This window comes from Triticum dicoccoides, chromosome 5A (genome assembly GCF_002162155.2).
Source record: "Triticum dicoccoides isolate Atlit2015 ecotype Zavitan chromosome 5A, WEW_v2.0, whole genome shotgun sequence".
In the NCBI taxonomy this organism is placed as follows: domain Eukaryota; kingdom Viridiplantae; phylum Streptophyta; class Magnoliopsida; order Poales; family Poaceae; genus Triticum; species Triticum dicoccoides.
In genome coordinates, this window is record NC_041388.1 from 490,072,052 (window position 1) to 490,083,121 (window position 11,070).

The following is an 11,070-nucleotide window of genomic DNA, read 5'->3' on the forward strand; positions in this document are numbered from 1 at the left end:
TTCTGTTCTCATTGTCCCACTACAGACACTTAGAGATGAAGTGTCCAGTTTTCTTGCACTTGTGGCATGTTTTCTTCTTGTAGTCATGAGCAGAAGCTTCATCATTCCTTGAGCTTGATCATGAAGACTTTCTGAAGCCTTTCTTCTTGGTGAATTTTTGGAACTTCTTCACAAGCATAGCAAGTTCCTTTCCAATGTCTTCAGGATCATCAGAACTGCTGTCAGATTCTTCTTCAGATGAGGAGACAGCTTTTGCCTTCAAGGCACGAGTTCGCCCATAGTTTGGACCGTAGATATCTCTTTTCTCAGAAAGCTGAAACTCATGTGTGTTGAGCCTCTCAAGTATGCCAGACGGATCGAGTGTCTTGAAATCAGGTTGTTCTTGAATCATCAGGGCTAGGGTGTCAAACGAACTGTCAAGTGATCTCAGTAGTGTCTTGACGACTTCATGCTTGGTGATCTCAGTAGCGCCGAGGGCTTGAAGCTCATTTGTGATGTCAGTGAGTCGATCAAACGTGAGCTGGACATTCTCATTGTCATTTTGCTTGAAGCGGTTGAAGAGGTTGCGAAGGACACTGATTCTCTGATCTCTCTGGGTTGAGACGCCTTCGTTGACCTTGGAGAGCCAGTCCCAGACCAGCTTAGATGTTTCCAAAGCACTCACACGGCCATACTGTCCTTTGGTCAGATGACCACAGATGATGCTCTTGGCAGTAGAGTCCAGTTGAACGAACTTCTTGACATCAGCAACAGTGACACCTTCTCCAGCCTTGGGAACGCCGTTCTTGAAGACATACCATAGGTCGACGTCAATGGCTTCAAGATGCATGCGCATCTTATTCTTCCAGTAGGGATATTCAATTCCATCGAAGACGGGGCACGCAGCAGAGACTTTAATTATCCCCGCAGTCAACATAGCTAAAACTCCAGGTGGTTAAACCGAATCACACAGAACAAGGGAGCACCTTGCTCTGATACCAATTGAAAGTGCGTTATATCGACTAGAGGGGGGGGTGATTAGGCGATTTTTATGGAAGTCTTCAAAACATGGAAGTTATGAAGACAAACAGTAGAAATAAACCTATTACCCTGCAGTGGAAGGTAGACTACACTAGGCAAGCCATAGTCAAGTATTCAATAGAGTGAAAGCACAATGACTAATAGCTGCAATGTAGTAAGGATCAGGTAGGAAGATATTATGAAGCCAAACAGAACAAGCAGTCACTCAGTGAAGATAAAAGATAGTGCAATCATACAATGACTTCACAAGGAGTAATAGTACGTAAAGAGAAGGGAAGGATGAAACCAGTGACTCCTTGAAGACAATGATGTGTTGGACCAGTTCCAGTTGCTGTGACAACTGTACGTCTGGTTAGGGCGGCTAGGTATTTAAACCTGAGGACACACAGTCCCGGACACCCAGTCCTGAACACGCAGCTCAGGACACCCAGTCCTCACCATATTCCCCTTGAGCTAAGGTCACACAGACCTCACCCAATCACTCTGGTAAGTCTTCAAGGTAGACTCCCAAACCTTCAGACTTCGTTCACCGGCGATCCACAATGTCTCTTGGATGCTCAAAACGCGACGCCTAACCGGCTGGAGGATGCACAGTCCTCAAGTGTAATAAGTCTTCAGATCACACAAACAAGACGACTTAAGTGATGCCTAATTCTCTTTGGCTCTAGGTGGTTAGGGATTTATCCTCGCAAGGAATTCTCTCTCTCAAAGGCTTCGAGGTGGGTTGCTCTCAAACGACAAAAGCCGTACTCTGAATCTGAGCAGCCAACCATTTATGGTTGTAGGGGGTGGGCTATTTATAGCCACTAGGCAACCCGACCTGATTTGTCCGAAATGACCCTGGGTCACTAAGGAACTGACACGTGTTCCAACGGTCAGATTTCAAACTCACACGGCAACTTTACTTGGGCTACAAGCAAAGCTGACTTGTCCGACTCTGGACAAGATTTGCTCTCATAGTCTTCACTCGAAGACATAGGTTTTGTTTAAGCATCACTTCAGTCATTCTGACTGGTTCTCTTGGACCCCACTTAACAGTACGGTGGTTCCTATGACTCAACACAGAAGAAAAAGAACTACGAAAGATCTAAGTCTTCGAGCTCCATAGGCTTCATGCGGTGTCTTCTCTTGTCATAGTCTTCAATGTGAATATCTTCATATACCACCTTTGACATCAATGTCTTCATACATTTTTAGGGGTCATCTCTGGTAGGAAAACCGAATCAATGAGGGACTTCTACCTGTGTTATCCTGCAATTCTCACAAACACATTAGTCCCTCAACTAGGTTTGTCGTCAATACACCAAAACCAACTAGGGGCGGCACTAGATGCACTTACAGTGACAACATAGGAGACTCTCTATCATGAAGATCATGGTGCTACTTTCAAGCACAAGTGTGGAAAAAGGATAGTAACATTGTCCCTTCTCTCTTCTTCTCTCATTTTTATTTGGGCCTTCTTTTTTTGGCCTCTTTATTTTTATTTTTTTTCGTCTGGAGTCTCATCCCGACTTGTGGGGGAATCATAGACTCCATCATCCTTTCCTCACTAGGACAATGCTCTAATAATGATGATCATCACACTTCTTTTTACTTACAACTCAAGAATTACAACTCAATACTTAGAACAAAATAGGACTCTATGCGAATGCCTCTGGCGGTGTACCGGGATAATGAATCAAGAGTGACATGTATGAAAAATTATGAATGGTGGCTTTGCCACAAATACGATGTCAACTACATGATCATGCATGGCAATATGACAATGATGAAGCGTGTCATAACAAATGGAATGGTGGAAAGTTGCATGGCAATATATCTCTTAATGGCTATGGAAATGTCATAAGAGGTAGGTGTGGTGGTTGTTTTGAGGAAGGTATCTGGTGGGTGTATGATACCGGCGAAAAGTGCGCGGTAATAGAGAGGCTAGCAAATGTGGAAGGGTGAGAGTGCGTATAATCCATGGACTCAACATTAGTCATAAAGAACTCACATACTTATTGCAAAAATCTATTGGTTATTGAAACAAAGTACTACGCGCATGCTTCTAGGGGGATAGATTGGTAGGAAAAGACCATCGCTCGTCCCCGACCGCCACTCATAAGGAAGACACTCAATAAATAAATCATGCTTCGACTTCATCACATAACGGTTCACCATACGTGCATGCTACGATAATCACAAACTTCAACACAAGTATTTCTCAAATTCACAACTACTCAACTAGCATGACTCTAATATCACCATCTCCATATCTCAAAACAATTATCAAGTATCAAACTTCTCATAGTATTCAATGCACTTATATGAAAGTTTTTATTATGCCTGAAAGCAAATTAACATGCTGTTCCAAAGGACTCTCAAAATAATATAAGTGAAGCATGAGAGATCAATTATTTCTATAGAATAAAACCACCACCGTGCTTGTCACAGCCCCAGATCAGCCCTTGTTTGTTTTTGCTTTAGCATCCATGCAACATGTTTAAATTTTATGAAATTTTGAAATGGGGATGACCAAGCCCTAGCACCAAAGCATTGCAAATAGGTTCAGCTTCAAAATATTTTCAAAGAATCCAAATTGGTTTGCAAAAAATTTCATGATTACTGGAAAAGGGTGAAAACCATATCCAGAGATGATGGATATTTTTCCAAGACATTTTTGGATTTTTGATTAAACCATATTGTATTTGAATTGGGGCATTTAAATATTGTTAATATTTTTAAATGCTCCAACAATTCTGAAAATAGTTGAGGGCCTCTGTAATAATTCAGTTAATGTCCACAATTATTATCAGGATTTATAAAAAATGATTTAGTGTCTAAAACTAAATCAAAACAAACTACAGAAAATAGAAATAGAAAAACAGAAATAAAAGAGAGAAGCCTAGCCACTTACCTGACACTTACCTGGCGCCCACTTACCTGGCCCAGCTCCTCCAGCGGCCCAGCCCACCGAACCGCCACCGTCTCCCACCTCGCGCCAGAAGGACGCGAGGCGTGTGGCCACCGCACGCCGGCACGCGCCGAGCCACCTCCTGCTTGCCGCTCTCCTTCCTCGACGCTCTGGACGCCTCCCCCGGGCGCCACGCACCTCCCTGCCTCTCTCCCTCACTCTCCCGCGCCCTCATCCTCTCCCCTGGACCCCTCTCTCTCGCCACCGAACACGCCCATCGCCGCCGTTCGCCGTTGCCGCGACCACCGCCATTCCGACGATGCCCCGAGCTGCTCCCGAGCTCCTGCACCTCGTCGCCAACCCCCTCACCGAGCCACGTGACCGGAAGAGCCCCGAAGCGCCGCCCCGACGCTTTTCCCCTCCTCGGCCGCCGGAGATCGGCCTCGCCGCCCCGCTCAGCTCCGACCTTCCCCGAGCCCGCTTCGACGCCTACTGGAACTGCTGTGAGCTGTTGATCCTCCTCCCCTTCTCCGTTTTCTCCCTAGTATGCCGTAGCCGCCGTGCCTTTCTCACCCGACAGCGCCGCCACCAAAGCTCGCCGGCGATGACGCTCCGGTGACCATTCGGTCCCGGGCATGCGTCCAACGTTCTCGCCGCACCACGTAGACACCGTAGGTGTTATCCCCGCGTCGCCAATGCCGCTGTGGCCTCGAACCCGAGCTCGCTCGAGCTCCGGCCGCTGCCTCGGGCTCCACTCCGGCGAACCCCGGCCACCCCCGCACCTCCCCTTGGTCTCCCTAGATGCACGCGGTCATGGGCTACCTCCTGTTGCTCTTCGCGCGTCCAACCGCAGCCCATAGCGCAACTCCGGCGAGCCTCCGCCGCGAGATGTGGTCGCCGGCGCCTAATCCGGCGACACTGACGTGGCATTGCCATTAGCGGCTAATCCCCCCAATTAGCACACTAACAGACACTGACAGCGGGCCCCGTAGCGGGTCAAAGCCCGAGTCAACGCGGGATTAGTTCCTGTGTCACTGATGTGTGGACCCCGCACGTCAGGTTTGACCTGGACCTGGCCGTTGACTCGCTGACGTCATGCTGGCGTCAGGCTGACGCAGTTAAATCATTTTCTGGATTTATTTTAATTCAGGAAATTTCAGAAAATTGTATAAACTTCTAAAAATCATAGAAATTCAACCGTAACTCCAAATCAAATAATTTATATATGAAAAATTATCAGAAAAATTCAAGGAATCCATCTGTACCATTTTCATGCATGTTTGAACAATGTTTATCCTCTGTTTTGGACAAAACAAATAAAGGGCATTTAAATAATCATATATGGAGTTGGAATTTGAATCATGTATTCAAACCAACTTCATTTAAATCATGGCTAGGTGCATTAGCCCAAAACACATTCATGTTGCCATGTCATAGCATGCATCATATTGTGCATTGCATTGATCGTGTTTCTTCTGTGTTTGCCGGTAATTGTCCCCTCTCGGTAGACGCTGCTCCGACGCTGTGATCGATGACACCGATGAAGATCTATGTTATCTTCAGAAGTGCCAGGCAAGCAAAACCCCCTTGTTCATTCCGATACAATCCTACTCTCTCGCTCCTGCTCTCTTTTAATGCATTAGGACAACAACAATTCAACTGTTACTTGCTGCAGTAGCTGAACCCCTTTATCCTCTGCATGACCTGTCATTGCCATAGTAAATAGATGAAACCCACTAGCATGAGTAGGAGTTGTTTGCGCCCTGTTGTGCCTACTCATTTATGCTTGTTTGTCATGCCTGCTACTGCTTAGAGTTGTGTCAGGTCTGATTCATCGGGAATGAATCAGAGGTGTGTAAACATGTCCTACTGTGTGTGAGCTAAGTGTGTGAACACGATTTGGTAAAGGTAGCGGTGAGAGGCCATGTAGGAGTACATGGTGGGTTGTCTCATTGCAGCCGTCCTCAGGAACTGAGTTTTGTGTTTTGATCCATGATTCAGCTACTACCATACATTGGGCCCTGAAATATGACCCCGCTCGACTTCTTATTCACCCTAGTCCTCTATCCAGGAGTTGCAAGTAGTTTCTGGTGTTTGTAGTATGCTGGAGGTCGTGGACAGCGCTGACCGTAGGGGTGGGCTGTGATGCGGTAGGCACGTGGCCGGGTATACCGGGCGCCCGTTTGGTGTCACGGAACCCTGTTCACATCGTTTGGGGCTGTGAGCGAAACTCCGGCCGGATCTCCTCATGGATGGAACCCGAATAGGCGATAAACCTGGACTAGAGACTTGAGTGTTTAGGTAGGTCGTGGTCTACACCCACGTCGGCTTTCGCTTGAAGTCTGCCGAGCACATGTCGTGTGCAGACGCTAAGTGGTGGAAACATGTATGAAGAAGTACACCCCTGCAGGGTTAATATGATCTATTCGAATAGCCGTGTCCGCGGAAAAGGACTTCTGGGTTGCTTATATCAGTTCATAAACAAGTGAAAGTGGATACTCTAAAATACGCAAGATAAGCGTGAGTGCTATTGATGGCGTTCTCGTAGGGAGACGGGAGCGGATCCATAGTGGTGTATTGGTATGGTGAATATGTGGACTCGTGTGCGCCACCTCAAAAGAGTTGTTTGCAGTCGTAGTTCAGGATAGCCACCGAGTCAAAGCTGGCTTGCTGCAGTTAAACTCCACCACCCCCTTTGTTGATAATGATGCATATGTAGTTAGTTCTGATGTAAGTCTTGCTGGGTACATTTGTACTCACGTTTGCCTATTTTATGTTTTTGCAGAGAGACTTCGGTCTCACTAGTAGTTTCGCATGGACTTCGACGTTTAGCTTGTTACCTCAGCTACGATCTTGTGCCCTCGGCAGGATCTGGTAGATAGTCAGGCTTCTCAGCCTTTTCCATTTATAGATGTCTGTACTCAGACATGATAGCTTCCGCTTGTGCTTTTATTTGTATGCTCTGAATGTTGGGTCATGAGACTCATGTTTGTAATATCTCGCTCCTCGGAGCCTATTGAATAAATTACTTGAGTTATAGAGTCATGTTGTGATGCCATGTTGTATTTGCACATATCGAGCATATTGTGTGTATGTTGTTGAAATGCTTGGCATGTGTGGGATCTGACCATCTAGTTGTTTATCTTTGGTAGCCTCTCTTACGGGGAAATGTCTCCTAGTGTTTCCACCGAGCCATGGTAGCTTGCTACTGATCCGGAACACTTAGGCTGGCCGGCATGTGTCCTTCTTCGTTCCTGTGTCTGTCCCTTCGGGGAAATGTCATGCGATGAATACCGGAGTCCTGCTAGCCCAGTGCTACAGCCTGGATTCACTCGCTGATGACCGACACGTTCGATGCTGGGTCATGGATGCCTGTCCCTGTAAGTCTGTGCCACTTTGGGTTTACGACTAGTCATGTCAGCCCGGGCTCCTTATCATATGGATGCTAGCGACACTATCATATACGTGAGCCAAAAGGCGCAAACGGTCCCGGGCAAAGGTAAGGCGACACCCGTGGGGATACCGTGCGTGAGGCCGCAAAGTGATATGAGGTGTTATAGGCTAGATCGATGTGACATCGAGTCGGGGTCCTGACAGCGTTGGTATCAGAGCTTGACTGCCTGTAGGATTACCAAGCCAAACTGGTCGAAGTTGAGTCTAGAAATTCTTTAGTTATATAAGGGAATTGATTGTGGGATGGAACGTAAGGTTCTTTTTACTCCTTATACCTTATGCCCTTCTGATCTGAGTCATCTTATCTTTCCTGCGGGGTTAAGGAACTAGGCCATCTCTTCTTTCTATCAGGATCACGCGTTACTAATCCGTAGACTTATAAGATTGTTGGATTTAAGCTTGAGTTCAGTTTCTACTACTTCCGTATGTTAATTGTTGATCTCGAAACCTTGATATTGTGCTTCTGAGTGGTTATGCCACCATTTTTGTGAATGTCTCAAATCTCTTCTGAGCATTTACAGCCGTTATGCTGTCCGAGTCATCTCAGGTCTCTAAACAGTCTGATGCACTTGCAAATTCCTTCCTCCCGTTTCAATGTTCCTTTGGGCCAGATTAACCACACTAATCAGTGAGTTGAGGTACTCTGTTACCTTGACATATATGTTGGAGATATTATTATGACCCTAGGTGTCTTAGGGGATCATCTAGTAATTTAGCCATGATTTGTGTTCCCAGTGTGATGATTCTGGCCATCATTCTCGAAAGCATCCCGTGATGCTACTTAGTAATAGGTATTCTATTCCTGGGTTCTTGAACCCGAGATTCACTCTACCTACTTCATGTTGATAGTAATTGCTAGTGCCTTTAGGATAATAGTAACCTTTGCGATAGTCCTCGAGGTTCATGGTACATCCTTCTTCCAATTACCATGAATCATTCTTGGCAGGAGTTCTTCTGAACCAAAAGATGACAACAAGAGCGCTCTCGATGAGTTCTCCATGCTATATTGTGACTCTGCCAACTCAACCTTTCTGCATGGGTTATCCGGAAGAATTATGTTGAACTTGGTTCGACATACTAATTTATGCATCCACAACTCAGAAAATTATATGTTCCTTTGAGTTGTCCCTCTTTAGTTGTCTACTGACCTTCGTCTATCAATTGATAGTCAAGAGTATGCGTGCATTCGTTTATCGATGCCTATTACTCTTGTGGTCCGTCAAGCCATTCTATCGCGGAATGATAGGAGAAACAAACTCCAGTACCTCTTCCATATCTAGGATTGGGTCAAAGCTATTGTGCTCCGCAGATCAAAATGCCAGCCCAGCTTTTGATTCTGTTCTACCCTGAAGTATTACCGTCTTTATGTCGGGATTTTCATGAGGATTGCACCGGCTCTTGTGAATTCTTGATGTAGTGATACTTCTCGCCATCATTATTCATCCCTCGGTTCCGTGTTGTCGCAACCGAAATGCCGACAAGTGAATCGTGATGTGTGAATTCAATACTCCTAGCAACCTTGTTGCTTGGTAGTTAATGGACAATAATTTCATTCTTAGCGTGTTGGTTTTGAATCATCATTCTAAGGTTGATCATGCTACCTAGTCCTTGTTCTCGGTGCACTCCTCGATCGATGAGTTAGGATTATTTCAAATCTTCGCTCTATTGATCATATCGTCTTGCCTCAAAAAGCAAGATTGTTCTCGAGCTTAGAAACATATCGGTGGTTCGTGATTTTCCGAAGATCTTCTCGGAAGTATTACCAGGTTGTCACCTGACCACTGTGTTGAGCTCGTGATCAAGTTGGTTCTTATGAACCACCCTTCTCCAAGAATCTGTGTTGGATATCCCCGAGCTAGTTGGTTAAGCTAGTCAACAACTTGGAGAGTTGGGAGATAAAAGCTTACCTGACTTAGTTCATTTCAAAGGGATATCCTTTGTATGTGTGTGTTGAAGAAAGTTGATATTTCATTGACTGACCCTCGTGATCAGTTAATGGACCTATCATCTTGTCCAACCTTTGATTTGGGTGTGGGCTATCCTCAAATCAGACCAGAACCAACGATATTCGTAATGTTGTCTTACTCGTGGTTGATCCCTCGAGCATACACCATTATATCTTTCGGGTCTGACCAATGCTATCACTTGTTCACTTAACTATGGAATTCCTTTTAAAGGGAAACCCGGAAGAATTGTTGTTGAGCCCATTGGCAACATCCTTATCTCCTCCATGATGTTGTTGAACATTAAGCTAGTGTTGGAAACTTCTGAAAGCATTTCTTCATGCTAGTTCATGAAGTACTTGTTTGATGAAAGAAGTGACTTCCTCTTATACACGTGCATTTGGTGAAAGTTGCCGCCGTGAATTTGAGAAAGTTAGTTTTGCTTCCTCTGGAATCATCCCAAGTCAGTCATGCATACGTGCGAAGTATTCTATGGTCTGGAGACTTGCAACCTCCATTCTATATGTGTCCCTAGCACACCAAGCCACTGATTGATTTGTTCAAGGTTAATAAGTTCTAAGTGCCAGTCCCGAAGGTACCAGACGGATTTGTACAAAACTTCAATATCCTCGCTGATGGTTCCCCCTCCGGAACTCGGTAGTGTTTTATTATAAGACTACTTTGTGGTCATGCTTGTCTGGGACAATGTGTTCACATGTTTGTAGCAGAACCAACTCATGTTTTGGAGCTTACTATCGTAGTTCATTCCCCGAGAATCTCACAACGCCGTCTCGTCGATTTGTGTTGCAAACTTTCGTTTTTCTTCCTAGACTCGATGAGTCTGGAATATTCTGACACCAACCAGATCTGAATCTCAGGCAGATGTGATGGTTGGAACATTTCCCAAGAACTATAATATTGGTCTCGCGATAACCGGTAAAGTGGATGTCGTGGCCAACACACCCAGCCGCAAGACCTCCTGTTGTAGTATCTTGATTTGAGGAAGTTGGCCACCTCCCCATAGGGATTTCGTAGGATTTACTCCCTAGTTGCCCCTATGGATTTCTGTGTTCTGAAATCCGACCTTTTTACTTGATGTTCTAGATATCAAACCATATGTATGAATGGGTTACACTAGCACATCAAGGAGAACATTAGAAGCGGAGTGCTAAATGTCTCTCGATCGATCATCCAGATTTCGTTCCCTTGGCCTCGCTAAGGTGAAATCTGAGAAAGTGTTATCCTCCTTTGCATCTGCATCGTCCATCGCTATTCATCATGGTAGTATGTTGTGTTGTCAGCACCCTTGACACGGATGTTGATAAAACCTTGATGACTGTGGAAATGCTCAAGTTCTTGAGAGCACGTACAAGCGCTACGTGTTATCATCGGCACTAACTGGGATTCCTCTCAGATTCCTCGGCAATGCTATGACCTTTCAAACAGTGAATTCACTCTCTATTATTGGGTTCTTCCCCAGTTACCAGAATCATTCCCAGCATTTGCATTTTGTTCCCAGCTTGCACCGTCAATGTGCCATTCTACCATGGGTCTCTTCCATTTCCGGTGATAAGCAAATTCATACATTACGTTGTCTTCAACAAGGTAATCCACATCATCCAAGTCCGAGTATGCCATTCTACCGACCCCCTCCAAACGATTGCTCGAGAATTGCCTTAGGCTGGTTTAAAGAGTTTCAATGATCTTTAAATCAAAGGTAATTCTTTTTGCCACTTGGATATTTCTACGAGTCACCTTCCC